Below are 20,923 nucleotides of genomic sequence, written 5' to 3'. Positions count from 1 at the left end.
GCACTTTCCTAGGTTATATCTCTTTCTGACACACAGCTATTTTACTAAGGTGTTTAGGAAGTTAGGCTACATCCTGCTCCTAATGGCCTATTGAATGATATCATCAGTATAGCTGATCAGCAGGATGTCCTGTGAGGTTGGTGATTCTATTAAAATGTGGCTATTATTTTCATGTATAGCAAAGACTTTTATCTATTTTATTTTTTGCTTATTTTATTTTAAGTTATTTTATCAAGATAAAAAACTCATGACATTAAACTCACCATCTTTATTTTTCTGTACATTCACATTGTTGTGCAACGGATCTCTAGAAAGTTTTCATCTCGCAAAACTGCAACTGTACGCCCAATAAGCACTAATTTTACGAGCTAATAAATGTGAAAATAATTTGTAAATGAAAGAAATCAATAATTTACTTATCTTTTCATCTCTATTCTTTCAAAAGAAATTTCTTCACTCTAGTGAAGTGAAAAGTTCACAAATTTCTTCACTTTAGTCATTGGGGGAAAATATCCTACTTCATGGAAACAGTTAATCCTAACACCTTCCTTTCTGAGTTTTCTGAACCATTTGCCCATAAATTATCTCCTCTCTGCCTTGTATCTTCAGTGATATGCTCTCTACTGGCTCCCTTTCTTTGAACTACAACATCCTTAAAAAAAAAAAAAAAAAGAAAGAAAAAGAAGCAAACAAGCAAGGACCCCCCCTTTTTTTTTCACCAAGAAAAATGTCTAATCCTTAGACTTCCTCATCTTGTGGCTTTAACTTTACTAACTTTTAACATTACTACTTTCATATACTTCCCCCTCTCTATCTATCCTGCTGTAATCCATCTCCCACTCCACTTCTAATCTGAAGTTGGATTATTAAAGGTTGGCAATAGCCAATAATCATTTTAAATAAATATGAAAAAAATTTACCCTCCCCATATTCATCTTCTCCACAGCTTTGGTCACTGTGAACTACCCCTTTCTGATTATCTCTTTATTATTTCCCTACTGTCCTATAAATGCCCTGCCTCCAAACATCTGCCATGATGCTCTGTAAGAATACCTACAACCTAGGTGTTTTCCTAGTGAGAAAGATGTAACTCATTCTAAATCTGAAATATGTGAGAAGAATTGGGATTCCTTGATGATATGCTCTGCTATCATGATGAGCAGCAGTAAGAGGTAGAGAATCTGTAGAAAAGTCTTTTAAAAGTAAAACTTTTTGCACAACTGAATATGCATAGGTAAAATACCCCATGTGGTAACATATTGTAGTTCAAATGTTTGGATGTAACTCATTAGAGGGTATCAATTTTATGTGTTGCATTCAGCATCTTTCAAATAAATAAAATATAATTTAAAATAAAATAGAAAATACAATGCATCATGCATAGTAAAGGTGAGCATTATTTTTAAAAATTCCTTTTCAGTTTTATACATATATATACATATACTGGGTCACAATGTAAATATATTTCTTATCGTAGACAGAGTTTTAAAGGTGTAAAAACTCTTATATTGAAAGGTAGATAATTGATTTCAAAGAATAACTTTATTTACTCCTCATAAAGGAAGTAGAAATAGTTATTAATCAAAAATGGGTATGGAAGGATTCTTTGTATGTATTTCTTTCATAGAATAGGGCCATTCCTAACACTCCTTTTGATGTAGAAGGGGCTATTGAATCATCTGATGCTACAATGTTTGTCCAGTAGCATCTAAGATTCAGGGCAGGTCACACAGACTAACTTAAATCCAGACATTTTCCAGAACCAGGGTGATTATTATTTACTATAAGTTACTGAGATGTCAGGAAACTAGATTATGGCATCCAAGCCACAAAAAACAAGACCCCCAGTACAGCTGGGTCTGTTCTAGAGAAACAGGTCTAGTTTTCCCTAATTCCAGTCACAGACTTTCCCAACTAACTAGCGGTATTTATACAGGTGCAACAGGAGTGTTAGTTATAACACATATTACCCCTAGTCCTGCCAAGACAAATCAAAGGCTACGTGATTATCCATGATAATCCTTGCTAGTAAATTTAAATTCATTTTGGGAGCACCTCAAGAGTACTTTGCAATGCTACAAATAAGTTCTTCCTGGTTAGAAGCAAATTTCATCCATTTTTTCTAATTTATGCCTACTGTTGGAGTAACAGTCCATGCACTACACATGGAGCGGGAGCCTGACACCCTTATGTACCCTTCAAGTAGCTCTCCTAAGCGGTCCTTATTTCACTCAGTATGGAGGTATCTAGGTATCCCCTGTGGAGAAGGAAATGGCAACCCACTTCAGTATTCCTGCCTAGAGAATCCCGTGGACAGAGGAACCTGGTGGGCTGCCATCCATGGGGTTGCACAGAGTCGGACAGGACTGAAGCGACTTAGCATGCGTGCGTGCATTGGAGAAGGAAATGGCAACCCACTCCAGTATTCTTGCCTGGAGAATCCCAGGGACAGAGGAGCCTGGTGGGCTGCCGTCAGTGGGGTCACACAGAGTCGGACATGACTGAAGCGACTTAGCAGCAGCAGCAGGTATCCCCTGAAAGTCTCTAGCTATTATGCTGTATACACAATAGAGTTTTGAGCATCTTAAGTAATTAAAGCCTGGTGTCCACATAAGAGGGAATTTCCAGGTGGTACTAGTGGTAAAGTACCCGCCTGCCAATGCAGGAGATATAAGAGATGCGGGTTTGATCCCTGGATCGGGAAGATCCCCTGGAGGAGGGCATGGCAATCCCCTCCAGTATTCTCACCTGGAGAATCCCATGGACAGAGGAGCCTGGTGGGCTACAGGCCATTGAGTCGCACAGAGTTGGACACGACTGAAGTAACATAGCACACGCGTGGCACATGTCCACGTGAGAAATGGTACCTTAATATGGCATGGATTACCAGAAAAGGGGAGGGTCAATTATTGACCCCCTGCATTGGCTGGTAAATTTCATGAGTGAATTAAATAGGTCCTACAAAGCTGGCGGAGAATATTAATAGTAATAATAATAATAATAATAGACTATGACAGCCAAAATGGTCAATCCAATACTTATTCTCAATCTGGTGAAGTCAGTGCCATGGAAATGGCTGTATAGATTTCAGGAGAATTATTTTGTTGTGTTGTGGTCTGTGTCTAATTTCCTTAAGGCTGAAGACTGGCTTAATAATGTGAGGAAACTTCAAGTACCTGAAAAAAACCATTGAGAGGAAATATGCTTTCTGATATTGCAAACTAATAGCTATTAAATTTTTGTCAGTAGGATCATATGGGAGAATAACAGATCCAGTAATCCTTTAGAGTCTCTCTACTCGGCTGATAGAGAAAAGTTATAGGAGGCCAAACTTCTGAAAATAATGTGTATATGTAAAAACATATTGATAAACTATTTGGGGGCAATTCTAGGGATTACCAGAGTACAAAAGCAAATAAGTTTTAACAATAAAGAAAGGATAAATAGGACAGCAATCCTATCAGAAAGATAATCTTGCTGCATACTCTAAGATGGGAATAGTCTACTTTGTCTTATCATCAGCTTGATCTAAAGATCTTGGGCTAACAACCTTGCTATGACTACCTTCAATCTTCTGGATTCTGAAGAATCCTTGGTTTAAAGTGTCCTCATGGAATGGATGTCCAGTGGTCCAGGGAAGATGATTTGTGTTTTTTAAATTAGAAATCAGAAGTCTAAGGGTTCCTAGGAGCTTACCATGGTACTATTGTTAACAATATCTGATAAGATAATTTTAATCAAAATTTGAGGGCCATCTCCTTCTAGAAGACTAAATCTCTGGATTTTAAATCATTCAGAGGCTAGTTAGTAGGATGGGGAATAATATATGGAAGCTGCTTACACTTGTCGATATTAGGACTGGGTATGTGAAGTGACCGACAAGGGATTAACCTCCAAAATATACGAACGGTTCAAAACAGCTCAAAAAACAAACAATGCAATCACAAAATGGGTGGAATATCTAAATGGACATTTCTCCAAAGAAGACATACACATGGTCAAAAAGCACATGAAAAGATACTCAACATCACTAATTATTAGAGAAATTCAAATTAAAACTGCGATGACATATCATCTCATACCAGTCAGAATGGTCATCAACAAAAAATATACAAACAATAAATGCTGGAAAGAGGGTGGAGAAAAGGGACTCCTCCTTCAGTGTTGGTGGGAATGTAAATTGCTAGAGTCACCATGGAGAACAGTATGAAGGTTACTAAAAAACTATAAACAGAGTTACCACATGATCCTGCAGTCTCACTCCTGAGCATGTATCCAGAGAAAACCATAATTTGAAATGATACGTGCACCCCAGTGTTCATTACAGCACTATCTACAATAGCCAGGTCATGAAAGCAACCTAAATGTTCACCAATAAAAGAATGGATAAAGAAAACGTGGTACGTGTAAACAATGAAGTATTACCCAGACATAAAAATAATGCAATAATGCCATTTGTAACAACATGAATGGACCTAGAAATGATCATACTAAATGAAGTCAGTCAGACAAAGACAAATATCATGTGATATCGCCTATATGTGGACTCTAAAAAAAAACAACAAACAATGGTACAGATAGATGTATTTACAAGATAGAAATAGAATCACAAATGTAGAAAACAAGCTTATGGTTACCAGGGGAGAAACTGGAGCGGGAGGAAGAGAGGGAGGGAGAAATTTGGAGACTGGGATTGATATATAAGTACTATTCTATAAGAAATGGGCCTCCCAGGTGGTGCTAGTGGTAGAGTCCATTTGCCATTGCAGGAGACATAAGAGACAGGGGCTTGATTCCTGGGTCAGGAAGATCCCTTGGAGGAGGACATGGCAACCCACTCCAGTATTCTTGCCTGGAGAATCCCATGGATAGAAGAGCCTGGTGGGCTACAGTCCATAGGGTCACAAAGAGTCAGACACGACTGAGCGACTTGGCACACATGCATATATAAAATAGATAACTAATAAGCCATGAAATTAAAAGACACTTACTCCTTGGAAGGAAACTTATGACCAACCTAGACAGCACATTTAAAAGCAGAGACCCATTACTTTGCCAACAAAGGTCCATTTAGTCAAGGCTAAGGTTTTTCCAGTGGTCATGTATGGATGTGAGAGTTGGACTGTGAGGAAAGCTGAGCGCTGAAGAATTTATGCTTTTGAACTGTGGTGTTGGAGAAGACTCCTGAGAGTCCCTTGGACTGCAAGGAGATCCAACCAGTCCATCCTAAAGGAGATCAGTCCTGGGTGTTCATTGGAAGGACTGATGTTGAAGCTGAAACTCCAATACTTTGGCCACCTCATGCGAAGAGTTGACTCATTGGAAAAGACCCTAATTCTGGGAGGGATTGGGGGCAGGAGGAGAAGGGGATGACAGGATGAGATGGCTGGATGGCATCACTGACTTGATGGACATGGGTCTGGGATGACTCCGGGAGTTCATGATGGACAGGGAGGCCTGGCATGCTGTGATTCACGGGGTCGCAAAGAGTCGGACACGACTGAGCGACTGAACTGAACTGAACTGAACTGAATAAGGACCTACTGGATAGCACAGGGAATTCGTCTCAATACTCTGTAATGACCTATGTGGGATAGGAATCTAAAAAAGCATGAATACATGTATACATACAACTGATTCACTTTGCTGTACAGTAGAAACTAACACAAATTTGTAAATTAACTATACTCCAATAAAAATTAAAAAATAAAAAAAAGACTGGATATGTGCAGGAGCCCATTGCAGTGCTTGGCCATACTGGCTTGTAACAAGGATTGGACATGACATTCCTACATGCAACAGCCACTTGTTAATGTAAAAAGATAAAGCTGAAAATAATTGATTTCATTGTCATTAAAGCTAATGAAATGTCTTAGGCCAAGGAAAGTTGAATATCTCTGAAATCATTGCTAACCTTAGTCTGAGAACTTCATTTATTTGCTCTACTTTTCTTGAAGATTGAGGGTAAAGTTTTTGTTAATAAAAGCCAAGGCTTTGCAGAGTTTTTTTAAAAAAAGCCCCAGTGAAATATGTGTCCTGTCACTGAGAGATGGGTGATATGAATATTTCCACACATCAGAAACAAACAAACAAAAATTTTTCACTATCATCAATGCCTTCATTTCCAGCACCAAAAAACCTGAAATCATCCTGAGAATTAGCAAACAATGACCAAAATATACTTAATCCCAATTTGTAGGGGTAAAGAGCACTGAAAGTATGCAAAGGAGCTCCAAGGCTCTGATTTCTGTCCACATCCCATCTTTACAGTCTTGTCAGGATTATGTTGGTGGCAAGGAAGACGTACACTGGAAACATCCTTGGCAATACTCTTAAAATTATCTAGCCAATGATGGTTCAATATCCAGATCAATTTAGATATGCTGCTATGAGCAAAATAATGAAACTTCTGACTTGTTTCTAAAATCAGAAGATCATTTTGTATGACCAGAAAACAATTATTTTTAAGTATTGGGCATTCTGATCTTCCCCAAAGTTTTTTCTCTGAATCAGGGGATTATCTTTAGCAATTAATGATGGGCTTTTTGAATCTCTTTGAGTGGTAGAGGTGCAATAATTTTAGTTATTGTTGCTTTTTAACATAGTGATCAGTAAGATCATTATCATGAGATTCTGGACATATGCTTTGAATGAGTCTCCACTTTCACTATGGCTAAGTGTTTAACTTGTTTACACTTCTATATGAGTTTCTGAAGAGATCAACTCTTTGAGGAGCATTACCTCATCATGGCCCATCCTGCAAGCTTACCTGCCATTGGAGTAAATATTAATATTTGCTCTTTAAACTCTTGTGACTTGATTGTCTCAGGGGAGAGTGATTAATTCAGCCACTTAGCAGATTCAACTCAACAAAAATTCATTTTCTAATGGTGAATTTTGATTGATGAAGTCTAGCCTGCTTAACATGTTTTTTTTCCCCTCAATTTTAGGTACAAACAAATGAAATCAGGATTATTCAAGAAAATTTTAAAAAATTCTCCCATGAAGATCAAAAAATGAAAATATTATGCTTCCTTAGTCAGAGAGTTGCTGGGTTTGAGGTATTATATCAATGGATAGAGGTATTTATAATAGCCACATGTGTCCACTGAACAAGAAATCCATACTTCTTTTTATTGTTCCTTTGATGTTCTGAGTATCCAGTTTCCACTATGGGAAGGTTGGGGGGAGGTTCCCCACACCTCCAATAAGAAGTTCTCAGGCGCCAGCAGGGAGTCCAAGGAGTCAGCTCAATTCTAACACTGTCCACTTGGAGATGCACCAGATTCCACAGGGAGGGCTCAGTCCCACGAGGCTGCTCTGCTGCACCCCCTGAGAAGACTTCAGCCGCCAGTCACAAGCCCAGGCTGTGCCCCGGACTTCTGACCAAATGGCTGTAAATCAGATTCCTCAAGACTCCATCCTTGGGCTTGAATAATTTGCTGCAGAGGCTCACAGAACTCAGGAAAACATTTTATTTACTAGATTACTGGTTTATTATAAACCAGATGTAACTCAGGAACAGCTAGATGGAAGAGATGCTTAAGACAGGTGTGAGAAAGGGCGTGGAGCCCCCACGCCTTCTCTGAGCCACTCTCCCAGCACTTCGGTGTGTTTGTCAAAGGAGAAATGCTTCACACCCTGACCTTTTGGGTTTTTATGGAGGCTTCTTTACATAGGCATAATTGATTATACCTTTAGCCTCACTCCCCTCCCCAGGGGTCAGGTGGTGGAATTGAAAGTTCCAACCCTCTAATCACATTGTTGGTTCTCTTGACAACCAGTCCCTGTCCTTAGACGCTTTCCAAAAGTCACATCATTCACAAAACAAGACACTTCAATCACTCTCAACACTTAGGAAAGTCCAGAGGTTTTGGGAGCTGTGAGCTAAGATCTGTGGACGAAGACCAAATATATACGTGAGGTATACTTTGGTTATCTAAATGATCAAGTATAAATTCTTATAAATCACAATATCACAACTAGTTTCCTATTGTAGACATTGGGCTATTTCTGGTCTTTTGTTATTAAGTAGTAAAGTCTGAATTCCCTTGAATATCCCACATGTGTCCCAGTTGAACTAAAAGTGGATATGGCTTCAGAAATTGCTGGAGCAGGGGCAAAAAAAACTGCTGGCAGAGCCTGCTTCTTGGCCCAGGCCCAGCTCTCCTTCTTTGACTTTAGTCTTGAGCTGGCTTTTCCCATATTGCCTGGTGTGGGCTTTGTAGTCAAACTCCACAAGCTTAGATCTTGGATCTACCACTTACTGGTTGTGTGATTTGTGGACGTTTCCTGTATCTTTTATATTTCAGTTGCCTCATTTTGAAAATGAGAGTAAACATAATTATTATTTTATAGGTTTATTTGGGTGAATTAAATGAGATTATACATGCAATTTACTAATACATATTCACTAGAATTCCTGGAACATAGTAAGCACAGAATAAATAATAGCTTAATTATTATTGTTGATTTTTGTTTTTTATTTTTTCAGTGGGTTTTGTCATACATTGACATGACTCAGCAATAGATTTACACGTATTCCCCATCCCGATCCCCCCTCCCACCTCCCTCTCCACCTGATTTTTTTCCTAAATAATTGCTGAACCAATCCCCATGACTAGGATTAATTGCTCTTGAAAGAGAAAAATAACCCCATCTCAACTATATGGATTGAGAATGATAGTTTCTCAAAAAGTATGCTTGAAAGAATACAAATTTTATATATGTATATCTGTGTGTATGTACATACACATAAACATACAGGTAGCTTCCCTGGTGCCCTGGTGGCTCAGTGGTAAAGAACCCACTTGTCAGTACAGGAAATGCAGGAGATACGGGTTCGATCTCTGGGTGGGAAAGATCCCCTGGAGAAGGAAATGGCAACTCATTCCAGTATTCTTGCCTGGGAAATCCCAATAGGACAGAGGAGTCTGGCAGATTACAGTCCATGGGGTTGCAAAAGAGTCGGACACAACTTAGCATCTAAAATAACAACAAAATAAATATGCATACATACACACATATGTCTAATACATCCTGCCATAATCACAGAGTACAACATAAAATTAAAATATGAATAAAGATACAATGAGAAAGAAGCGATTGATAAGAAATGTACTGCTGCTGCTGCTGCTGCTAAGTCACTTCAGTCGTGTCCGACTCTGTGCGACCCCTTAGACAGCAGCCCACCAGGCTCCGCTGTCCCTGGGATTCTCCAGGCAAGAACACTGGAGTGGGTTGCCGTTTCCTTCTCCAATGCATGAAAGTGAAGTCGCTCAGTCGTGTCCAACTCTTCGAGACCCCATGGACTGCAGCCCACCAGGCTCCTCTGCCCATGGGATTTTCCAGGCAAGAGTACTGGAGTGGGTTGCCATTAGTGATTGTCTTTGACTGGTTGAATATTGGTACCTTTTCTCAATTCTTCTGTTTTAAACACTGTCATCTGTGTATTACCTTTATATTAATAAAGTCAGCAATAGTACATTCAATAAAATCTTGTTGGCTGCCTGCTAGCTAGGCACTCATCTGGGCATTAGGGAAAGAGAAGTAAGCAAGAGACAAAAAAACTCTCTGCCCTGTGGAGCTCATATTCTAAGGACAAGAGCACTCTACAGAAAATTAAGAGAAGTAGAACTGGATTTGATAATAGACCTCTCAGCACAATCTTAACACTTCTCCTTTCAGCTGTGTGCCCTCCTGGGAGTCGCTGAATGTCTCTGAGCCTTACCATGCTGACTTAAGGGTAGGGGTCAAAGTCCTGTGTGACAAAGGGACTGTTACAACTAAGTAAAATAATAAGAAAGTGACTGCTCTGAAGTGTGACTCATCGTAAAAATAAGTAAGGTGCAATTACTGTGGACTTTTCTAGGTTAAGAATAATATTATCAAGTTATTTTTATGACAAATTGTGTCTATAGGAAGTACTGAATGATACAGTATTTACTTAATAGGGTGAAGTGCTATATGAATGAAAAATTGTGTCTCAGGTTTTATGCGATGAAGAAATTGGACATTAAAACGTCCAAGACTTCTTTTATAGCTTCAAATTGGAAATATGAAAGAACATTTGGATAATGCTCATAGTGGAAGTTTTTATTATCCAGGAAAAGACATCTGATTCCAATCCTGAAAAGCATTTCCTAAATTTTGCCTAGTTTGCTAAAAATTCTATTCAAGTTGGTTATATCATTCTATTCAAATGGTAATAAGATTCTCTTGACTTAAACATTGTTGAATACATAAAATGTTGCTTTTTTTGTTCTGCTTTTTCATTTTCACCAAATATTTCTTTTAGTGATCTTAGGCAAGTAAAGAGTTCATGGACTTACTTACATTATGAATCATAGAATTTTATTTTATTATTCAAAGGAACCCCTCCTTTTACACGGAGGAAGTGAAGCTCCTGAACAAGGAGGTGACTTTCACTCAGTCAGTGAGGTTTCCACCTGGGCAGAGCCCCTCGGCTTTTGATTCCCAGTTCAGGACTGGCAGCCTAGATGCTGATCCAGTATAGCCTGGCGTCTGAACCGTTTATGCCCTTTTATAAGTTTCACAATATCCTTGGGGCAGAGCACCCAGCTGTATAGGAAATGAAAAGTTCACAGTTACTGTTAGGTAACATTAGTGTTCCCCACCTTTCATTGAAATGTTAATACTTCTGGGGTTGAATCTTTTAAGAATTTTCCTAGTAGAACTTGTTCTTTCTCTTTTTCTTGGTCCAAGTTGCATTAATTGTCACTCCAATGCTTCCCTTCTAACAATCCTGCTCTGGCATTCAAGAGCAGAGCAATAAAACATCTCACCCTCCACTCTCCTTTTAGGTTAGATTTATATCTTCATTTAGAAGGAAATTAAAGGATATCTTTTGTACTATAAACTTTTATACTTACTTCTAAAGCAGCCCATGCCATTAGCTTCTCACTAAGATTCTGGTTTGACCCACTACTGTTATTTGAAGTCCCTCAAATCTACATCTTAGAGACAGGAAAAACAAACAAAGCAAAAACAAAAGCTTCCAGTTTCACTCCTGACTGTTTGCAGTGGTGTAAGAGACTACCCCTGGCCTGTTTCAGGCTCTCACTCAAACCCCTGTAACGTGGGAGACTCAGAGCCCTGGGCTGGCTTCATCTTGCTCTTGTTCTACAAGCCCTCTGCATTACTTCCCACATGACCAAAATCCTCAGCAGCATTGTCTCTGAGGAGCCCATCCTTCCCCTGTTGTGTTGCTTGTGGCTTGTTCTTACTTTGAAGGATGGGAAATGTAGAGTTTCCCTTTCTGCCCCAGTGCTGGCACTCATCAGGCCTCACTGCCTTTAGTTTTGGCAAGCAGTGCCTTTAGTTTCATCCAGAGGCCTGCAAACCAACCAGTATCTTGTAAGTTTCACACAGCTGTTATTAATGATTATTACTCCTCAGACCCTCAATAAGTAAGAGCGGGTCAGAATTGTTTACCAAAAGACACACTGATTAGACATGGAAAGTCTTAAAGTACAGCTAAAATAGAAAACTGATTTATAGGTCAATATCTCATTTTAATGTTGTTTTAGTGAATCAGTATATGCTATTTCTGAATTCATGCTCCACATATGTTTAATGATCAATGTTATTTGAATTGGAAATATGTAGGGGAGTAGAAGTCTATCCTCCTGACCATCAAATTTACCATTGAAATCTGAAATTTATATTTGTATCAAGTTTTGATTATTGAAAATACTTTTGAGAAATAATTATGACCATCAGGTCAAAGTTTGCTAATTTTGAAACTGTGCTAGTGAATAGAGAAGCCAAACAAAGGAATACTGTAGAATTGTAGAATATTGTAGAAGAGCCTCTGTAACCTGCTGTCTGATCCTAGGCAACCTGCTTCATCGTTCTAAGACTGTCTCATTAGCTTTAAACTTAGGGTGGTTGGATTAGCTGAGAGAGCTCTTCCAGGATTAATTATCTACAGTGATCTTTCTCTGTGGTTTTATGACTTGCTAGAAATTACTTGGTGCAGAGGGATGAGAGTGTTTCCACTATGTTTCTGTGTTGTTGACAGGATATATTGTTCATTTCTCATCATTTGAGCCCATCTGCTTCATAAAATTGCAGATTTACAGCTCTTGTTTCAAGGCACCCACATTATCTATATTATAAATGTGGAAGATCACAGAATGTTTTTAATAAGTGATGACTGAAATAGCAGGACCATTGCATAAGCTTCTTAGAACAGGCATGTGTTAAAGAAATTAATCACAGAAGCTCAAGTCATGACATTAAGCAGACCCAGAAGAGGGGCATTTACCTTTTATTTGCAAATAGTCATTTTTAGTTGGCTCTTGGTAGAGTATAATGTTTGGATAATACATTTAAATGGTAAAGTTTTCCAGATCCTGATGTATAGGTTATTACTAATACATACTTTTTCTTCTTTTATCAAAATAATACATTTTCTATTGTTATTTTGTGATATAGGCATTGAGAAGTCATTGAATTTGCATAGCTTCAAAATGCATGCACTTTTTAAGACTATGTTATAGCTGTGTTTGCAGCAGGGGGCGGGGGGCTTCATTCTGGCTTAAAAGTAGGCAAAGGCAGTGTAAGAGGAAACTTTAGTAAAACTAATGTCAACAAAAAGAAAAAACTTGAAGGCCAGAGTTTTCTTATCTGAAATCAGGTTTAGTTTCAATGAGATTTCCTCTTTTGATCCTGATGTTTGCAATGGTGTCAGCAATCTTGAGTTTATTTATGGCACCTAGGTATAATCTAACTATGTGTGAAAGCTTGGTACCAGGCTTTCCTAATGTCTTGGGGAAAAAGGTCAGTCCAGAGCAGAATCACAGGGGGTAGGAGCTATCTTTGGTCTGTTTAAGCAATAACACATCTAACTAGAGTTAGAAGTGGGCTTCTACAAGAGATAAAAACTTAGAGGTGGATATATAGGACATGTCACTTTGCAGCCCCATGGACTGTAGCCCACCAGGCTTCACTGTAGCCCACCAGGCTCCACTGTCCATGGAATTCTCCAGGCAAGAATACTGGAGTGGGTTGCCATTCCCTTCTCCAGGGGATCTTTCCCACCCAGGGATCGACCTATGCCTCTTGGGTCTCCTGCATCTCCTGCATTGGCAGTGGATTCTTTACCACTGTGCTATCTGGGAAGGACCTTTTTATAGATACACATATGCAGGCTTAGTTGCTCAGTTATGTCCGACTCTGTGACTCCATGGACTGTAGCCTGCCAGGCTCCTCTCTCTATGGGATTCTCCAGACAACAATACTGGAAGGGGTAGCCATTCCCTTCTCCAGGGGATCTTCTCCATCCAGGGATCGAACCCGGGTCTCCTGCATTACAGGCGGATTCTTTACTATCTGAGCCATGAGGGAAGCCCTATAGATAGACACATATAACCTAAATAGGCATTTAAATATGGTATTCGAATTTGGGAAGAGATGACTGAGGTAAAAATTAGTAAAAATCAAAGGATTTCATTGGTCCCAAATCAGCAATTTAGAGTTGTATCTTTGGATCTGCAATCAAAGCTCATGTCATAACCAAGGAAAGGAAGTCAACAGCACAGAAGCAGTTTCCATATTCTTGAGTTTCTGGCACTTAGATTCAATACCTAGTAGAAAAGTCATCTGACTCTTTTAAAATTTTGACTTAGTATTTGCAGAATTTTCTTAAACAATAGCCTTTACCTAAACTTGAAGATTAAATATTAAATACAGCTGAAATAACATGCTTAAAGGGTTTTTTGTTTGGTAGCATCTTTCTTTTATCAGTTGAAAATGATGAAAAGATATTTGCTTGGGTTTCTGAAACCCATTTGCTCTGTTAAAACACCATCACAGCCAAAAGACCCTAATGAAAGTTGCCCTGTGACAAGCCTAAACAATGATCCAATAGGAATGAAAAGCCAACTAATGAGTAATGATGTAAAAGGCCAGCTTTCTGCTCTCCCCACAAGGATTTTAATCACAGAGAAATCAACAGCTGTGCCATGGGTAACACAGGAGTGCTGCCCATGCAAAATAACACCTTGGAGTGGAATGAATTTAAAGTAAATGGGCTGGAAATATTGGCTTTCCAAGCAATCAACAACAACACATGCAGGAAAACAGAGCCTTTAATTTGGTTGAGGGTGCTGATCCAGACTTCTCTGCAGCACCTGATTCCAGTGAGTGTGTGTGATCCCTGATTAAATAGGAAATAATCTTTCACATAAACTGCCCGTCACAAATCTGGGAAGGCAAGATGGCATTCAGCCCAGGCTCTCATAAGCCCTGTATACATTCCCCACTTATGAAGGATATGTTATCTTGATTCTCTGACTTACCATGGGAATGTAATATTATTCTTTATTGTCATTGCTTTTGTACTGCTCAACTTATACAGAATATTTTAAAGAAAACTCCCGCCCCCTCATTCGAAGAGGGCTTATATACTTTTTTCTTCATGATTCTTTTATATGAAGATTATAGTTGAATTTGGATAAATTACCTAAAACCTGCTCTTATTGATCAGCCCTCAAATGAGCAGTCCAGATTTGTGGATGAGTACCCAAAACACTGTTGTGTCAACCAAGAGTGTCACAGATTTTCTCAAATGGTTTCAATGTAGTAAAATAATGTAAAATCCAAAAGAAAAGAGGATTTGGGGACTAAACAGAAAACCTGAGCTTATTTTTTACAGGCAGATTTACAGTTGATCCACTTCTTGAATATTCCATCATATGTTGCAAAATGAAAGAGAATCACTCCTGTTGACGCCTGAAGAAACTAAGCACTTTAATTCACCAAAAAGTTCATGGCAAGATGTGGCTCTTTACACACATTCTAGGCCTTCCTTTCTCAGGGACAGAGAACTGACCACAGGTGGTGGCATTGCTCAGTTTCTCAGGGCTTTCTGCTCAGGGAGGCAGCTTTGGGAAGCTAAAAAGGACCTTTATGTTGGAGTCAGACTTGAGTTCAAGGATCGGCTGAACTGTAATCAGGCAGTTTGCTTAACTAAGCAATTTGTTCCAGGTGACCTTCTTAGTAGGTTGGATGAGCTGGCATTGGCGTTGGCTGTCTGACTTTAAGCTCGTGCTAATTTGTTTTATTTTCTTTTCAAAGAAGTATGTCTTTGAATGTAGTCAATATAGATGGGTTTAAATGTCTATAAATTTCATTAGAAGGCTCTATTTCCTTCCTGAATCCTTTGCAAAAGTCTAGCTGCTGCTCACCTCATAACAAACTGGCCCTGCAATGCCTTGGCTCTTGGCTGTGACTGAGTGTTCTATGTCCATGTTCTCCGCTGCTCCCATCTGCTTCCATGACTGAGGTTCTGCATGTCGAGCCCAGGTGAGAAACACAGAGGGGAAGAAATTCTACCTTTTAACCGAAATGCAAACAGAATCAGGTTCATAGTCTCTTAATCCTTGAGAAACAAGGCTATATTGTATTGTTCTTTCTCCTTTTCTTATTTTATATAAATTTAAATCTCAATGATTGAAACTGCTTCTAAGGAAGCAAACGTCTTTTACTCCCTTTCCTTGCCAAGCTAAAATACTTGGGATTCAGACAATTTGGGGGCTTCTCTCTGCTGGCTGTACATTGCTACTGCTGGAGCTAAAAGTAACCTCAAGAGGCATCTGCCTCCACTTGGTTCTCAGGAAGAATAGTTTAGTGTTTCCTAGACTAGATTTTCTGGGAAGGCAGTGAACATGTCCGGTTTTTTTTTTCCCTTTTATATACCTAATACTCAGGATGGTGCCTAGTGCATGAAGGGCACTTACAAAATATTCACTGAGTGAATGAATTAATAAAAAATACTGCCTTCAGTGTTAGAATGGTTTATATACTCATTCATTCATTCGGCAAACATCTAGCAACTTCACAGAGTGGATACATTAATTTAGATACTTAGGGGTATATTTAGAACTAGAAGACTTGGATTTATTGGAAAACAATTTTTCAATACTATATATGTGCTGGCAGCATTTTGGAGATTTTTCTAAGGTCATGAAACATTATTTAATGTACTTTATTTCTAGAATAGCTTCAGATGGATAGAAAAGGTATGAAGATGGTACAGAAGGTTCCTACATACCTGTCACACAAATTCTCTCATTATCAGCCTATATATTAGTATGGCACATTTGTTTTAATGAATAAACCAATTGTTGCTGTCTAGTCACTAAGTCATGTCTGACTCTTTTGTGACCCCATGGACTGTAACCCACTAGGCTCTCTGTTCATGGGATTTCCCAGGCAAGAATACTGGAGTGCGTAAACCATTTCCTTCTCCAGGGGATCTTTCCCACTCAGGGGTTAAACCCACATCTCCTGAATTGGCAGGTGGAATCTTTACCACTGAGGCACCTGGGAAGCCAGTGAATAAACCAATATTGATATATTATTTTAATCAAAGTCTATACTATACTGATATTTCCTTAGTTTTTACCTAATGTCCCTTTTCTTTTCAAGAATTCCATCCAGGATACCACATTACAATTACTCACCATTTCTTAGACTCTTCTTGGCTGTAACCAGATTTTCCTTGTTTTTGATGATCTTGAGAGTTTTCAGGCATTTTGAGACAATGATTGAAAGTTGTATGATGATTTTCTCATGATTAGGTTGCTGCTGCTGCTGCTGCCAAGTCGCTTCAGTCGTGTCCAACTCTGTGCAACCCCATAGAGGGCAGCCCACTAGGCTCCTCTGTCCCTGGGATTCTCCAGGCAAGAAGACTGGAGTGGGTTGCCATTTCCTTCTCCAATGCATGAAAGTGAAAAGGGAAAGTGAAGCCACTCAGTCATGTCCAACTCTTCTATATCCCATGGACTGCAGCCTACCAGGCTCCTCCATCCATGGGAGTTTCCAGGCAAGAGTACTGGAGTGGGTTGCCATTGCCTTCTCCAATGATTAGGTAGGGGTTATGGATTTTCCATATAGCTATGAGTAGTCATATGAGTAGCCTTCATAGTCAACAAAAGAGTCTGAAATGCAGTACTTGGATGCAATCTCAAAAATGACAGAATGATCTCTGTTTATTTCCAAGGCAAACCATTCAATATCACAGTAATCCAAGTCTGTGCCCCAAGTGCTAATGCAGAAGTAGAAGCTGAATGGTTCTATGAGGACCTACAAGATATTCTACAACTGACACCAAGAAAAGATGTCCTTTTCATCATAGGGAACTGTAATGCAAAAGTAGGAATTCAAGAGATACCTGGAGTAGCAGGCAAGTTTGGCCTTGGAGTACAAAATGAAGCAGGGCAAAAGCTAACAGAGTTTTGCCAGGAGAATGCACTGATCATAGCAAACACCTTCTTCCAACAACACAAGAGATGACTCTATACATGGGCATCACAAGATGGTCAATACCGAAATCAGATTGATTATATTCTTTACAACTGAAGATGGAGAGTTCTATACAGTTAGCAAAAATAAGACTGGGAGCTGACTGTGGCTCAGATCATAAATTCCTTATTGCAAAATTCAGACTTACATTGAAGAAAGTAGGGAAAATCACTAGGCGATTCAGATATCACCTAAATCAAACCCCTTATGATTATACAGTGGAAGTGAGAAATAGATTCAAGGTATTAGATCTGGTAGACAGAGTGCCTGATGAGCTACGGATGGAGGTTTGTAACGCTGTACAGGAGGGAGTCACCAAAATCATCCCAATGAAAGAAGGCAAAGTAGTTTCTATGAGGAGGCTTTACAAATAGCTGAGGAAAGAAGAAAAGCAAGGGAGAATGGGAAAGATACACCCAACCAAATGCAGATTCCAGAGACTAGCAAAAAGAGATGACCTTCTTCAATGAACAATGCAAAGAAATAGAAGAAAACAATAGAATGGGAAAGACTAGTGATCTCTTCAAGAAAATTGGAGATAATAAATTGGGAAAGAAGTATGTCAAAGCTGTATATTGTCACCCTGCTTATTTAACTTAGATGCAGAGTACATCATGTGAAATGCTGGGCTGGATGTCTCATAAGCTGGAATCAAGATCACTGGGAGAAATATCAACCTCAGATATGCAAATGATACCACTCTAATGGCAGAAAGCAAAGAGGAATTAAAGAGCTTCTTGAGCTCAGTTGGTAAAGAATCCACCTGCAATGCAGGAGACCCGGGTTTGATCCCTGGGTTGGGAAGATTTCCTGGAGAAGGGATAGGCTATCCACTTCAGTATTCTTGGGTTTCCCCTATGGCTCAGCTAGTAAAGAATCCACCTGCAATATGGGAGACCTGGATTTGATACTTGGGTTGGGAAGATCCCCTGGAGAAGGGAAAGGCTACCCACTCCAGTATTCTGACCTGGAGAATTCCATGGGCTGTATAGTCCATGGGGTCGCAAAAAGTTGGACACAACTGAAGGACTTTCACTTGAAGAGGGTGAAAAAAGAGAGCAAAAATGCTGGCTTAAAACTCAACATTGAAAAAACTAAGATCATGGCATCTGGTCCCATCACTTGATGGCAAATAAAAGGGGAAAAGTGGAAGCAGTGACAGTTTAAATGTTGAGGGACTCCAAAATCCCTGAAGATGGTGGCTGAAGGCATGAAGTTAAGACACTTGCTCCTTGGCAGGAAAGCTATGACAAACTTAAGAGTATTAAAAAGCAAAGACATCACTTTGCCAACAAAAGTCCATATAGTTACAGCTGTGTTTTTTCCAGTAGTCATGTACAGATGTGAGAGTTGGACCACAAAGAAGGCTAAGCATGGAAGAATTGCTGCTTTTGAACTGTGGTGTTGGAGAAGACTCTTTAGAGTCCCTTGGACTGCAAAGAGATGCAACCAATCGTAAAGGAAAGCAACCCTGACTATTCATTGGGAGGACTGATGCTGAAGCTGAAGCTACAATACTTTGGCCCCTGATGCGAAGAGCTGACTTATTGGAAAAGACCCTGATGCTGAGAAAGATCAAAGGCAGGAGAAGCGGATGACAGAGGATGATATGGTTGGAGTATCCCTGACTCAGTGGACATAAGTTTGGGCAAACTCTGGGAAATAGTGAAGGACGGGGAAGCCTGGTATGCTTCAGTACACCACTTCACAAAAAGTCTGACTTTGCAAAAAGTCAGACAGGACTTAGCAACTGAACATCAACATGGTAGTTTTATTCCTAGCTTTTTAAGGGATCTCTATAATGTTCTCCATACTAGCTGCATCAATTTATAGAGGCAAGGATGAATCTAGAGTCTGTCAGACCTAGGCTCTGTCATACAGAGTAAAGTAATTTGGAAAGAGAAAAAACAAATATATATTAAGACTGATACAAGGGCTTCCCAGATGGCGCTGAAGGTAAAGAACCTGCCTACCAATGCAGGAGAGGTAAGAGACACAGTTTGATCCCTGGGTCAGGAATATCCCCTGGAGCAGGGCATGTCAACCCACTCCAGTATTCTTGCCTGGAGAATCCCACGGACAGTGGAGCCTGATAGGCATGAGTCCTTAAGGGTTGCAAAAAGACACAACTGAAGCGACTTAGTATGCAAGGCACACATGTGGAACCTAGGAAAATGGTACTGATGAACCTATTTGCAGGGTCAGGAATAGAGACACAGGCATAGAGAATGGCTGAACCTGTGGACACATTGTGGGAAGGAGGGTGGGGTGATTTGACAGAGTAGCATTGATATATACACGGCTACTGTGTGTGAAACAGAAGGCTAGTGGAAAGGGGCTGTACTGCACAAGGTGTTCAGTTCCGAGCTCTATGATGACCAAGAGGGGAAGGTGGGAGGGCGGGGAGGGAGGCTCCAGAGGGGATACGTGAATACATAAAGCTGATTCTCACTGCTATACAACAGAAACTAACGTTAACCGTGTAAAGCAATTATCCTCCAATTAAAAAAAAAAAAAAAAAGAATACCAGTCACAAAAATGGAATGCACATTCACACACCAGAAGACAGATGTCACAAATCCACTAAGGGGATGGCGGGTATACACTATCCTAACTCAAATGACTCTCAATATCAGACACACGTCAGAACTAATTTGCAAAATGCCCCCGTGACACGGGGCGCAAATGGGAAGCTTGCCTGGGTGCACACTGGCGAACTTCACTTGGTCTCGACGCTCGTCACCTCGTCCAAGTGCGCGCTTCTCTGCCACCAAGGAAAATCATGAGTTGGTAACCAGTGCCAAGCAGGGCAGGTGAGAAATAGGGAGGATCCCGGAAACGAAAGATTTCGGCAGCTGCTAGGAACTACCCCACGATCTCCCTCTCAGGGCCAGCTAGCAGTGAGGCAGCAAGCTCTTCACAGCCCTCCTGGCGTGGTGTCATGGCTGCGGCTCAACCGGGGAAACCCGGGCAGCCAAATATCGCGAGAGCACAGTCGCCCTGTGTGGGCGCCAAAGCTGTTCCCAAAAGTGGGGTCCAATAAAGAGGTAAGGTTGCTTTGAAGGAAAGTTTGCTTTATTTTTAATGCCGGCAAGAGCTTTTATAGACAGAGGGAGAGGGCTACATGCATAAACAGCACAGTCAGCTCTGACAGTCATGGGAATTATAGCAGCTCAAGTCATGGCTACAGTCTGGTCATTATGTGGTTAACTGTCCACCTGGTGAGGGTTTCGGTATCTATAACAGGGGCCCCTAACCTCTGGAAGGCAGACCAGTACCTCCTGTAAAATCACTGGCAGCCTTAGATTAGAAGTGTACAAATCAAAAAAAAAAAAAAAAGAAGTGTACAAATCATGCAATGTGCTTGAATCATCCTGAAACCATCCCCTCACCCCTGGTCCATGGAAAAACTGTCCTCCACGAAATCAGTCCCTGGTGACCAAAAGGTTGGGGGCCACTGATTATGATATAACTCCAAGGATAAGGTTCAGAGTATTATCTATAGCCTGTAATGAGGAGCTAAAGCCCCCTGACTATGCTTAATGACTAAACTATTATTATTAATCTTGTTGGATTGTTTTCCTTTGTTTCT

This window comes from Cervus canadensis, chromosome 19 (assembly GCF_019320065.1).
Source record: "Cervus canadensis isolate Bull #8, Minnesota chromosome 19, ASM1932006v1, whole genome shotgun sequence".
Classification (NCBI taxonomy): domain Eukaryota; kingdom Metazoa; phylum Chordata; class Mammalia; order Artiodactyla; family Cervidae; genus Cervus; species Cervus canadensis.
The sequence above is the reverse complement of the archived record's forward strand: the minus strand, read 5'-3'. Positions refer to the sequence as shown.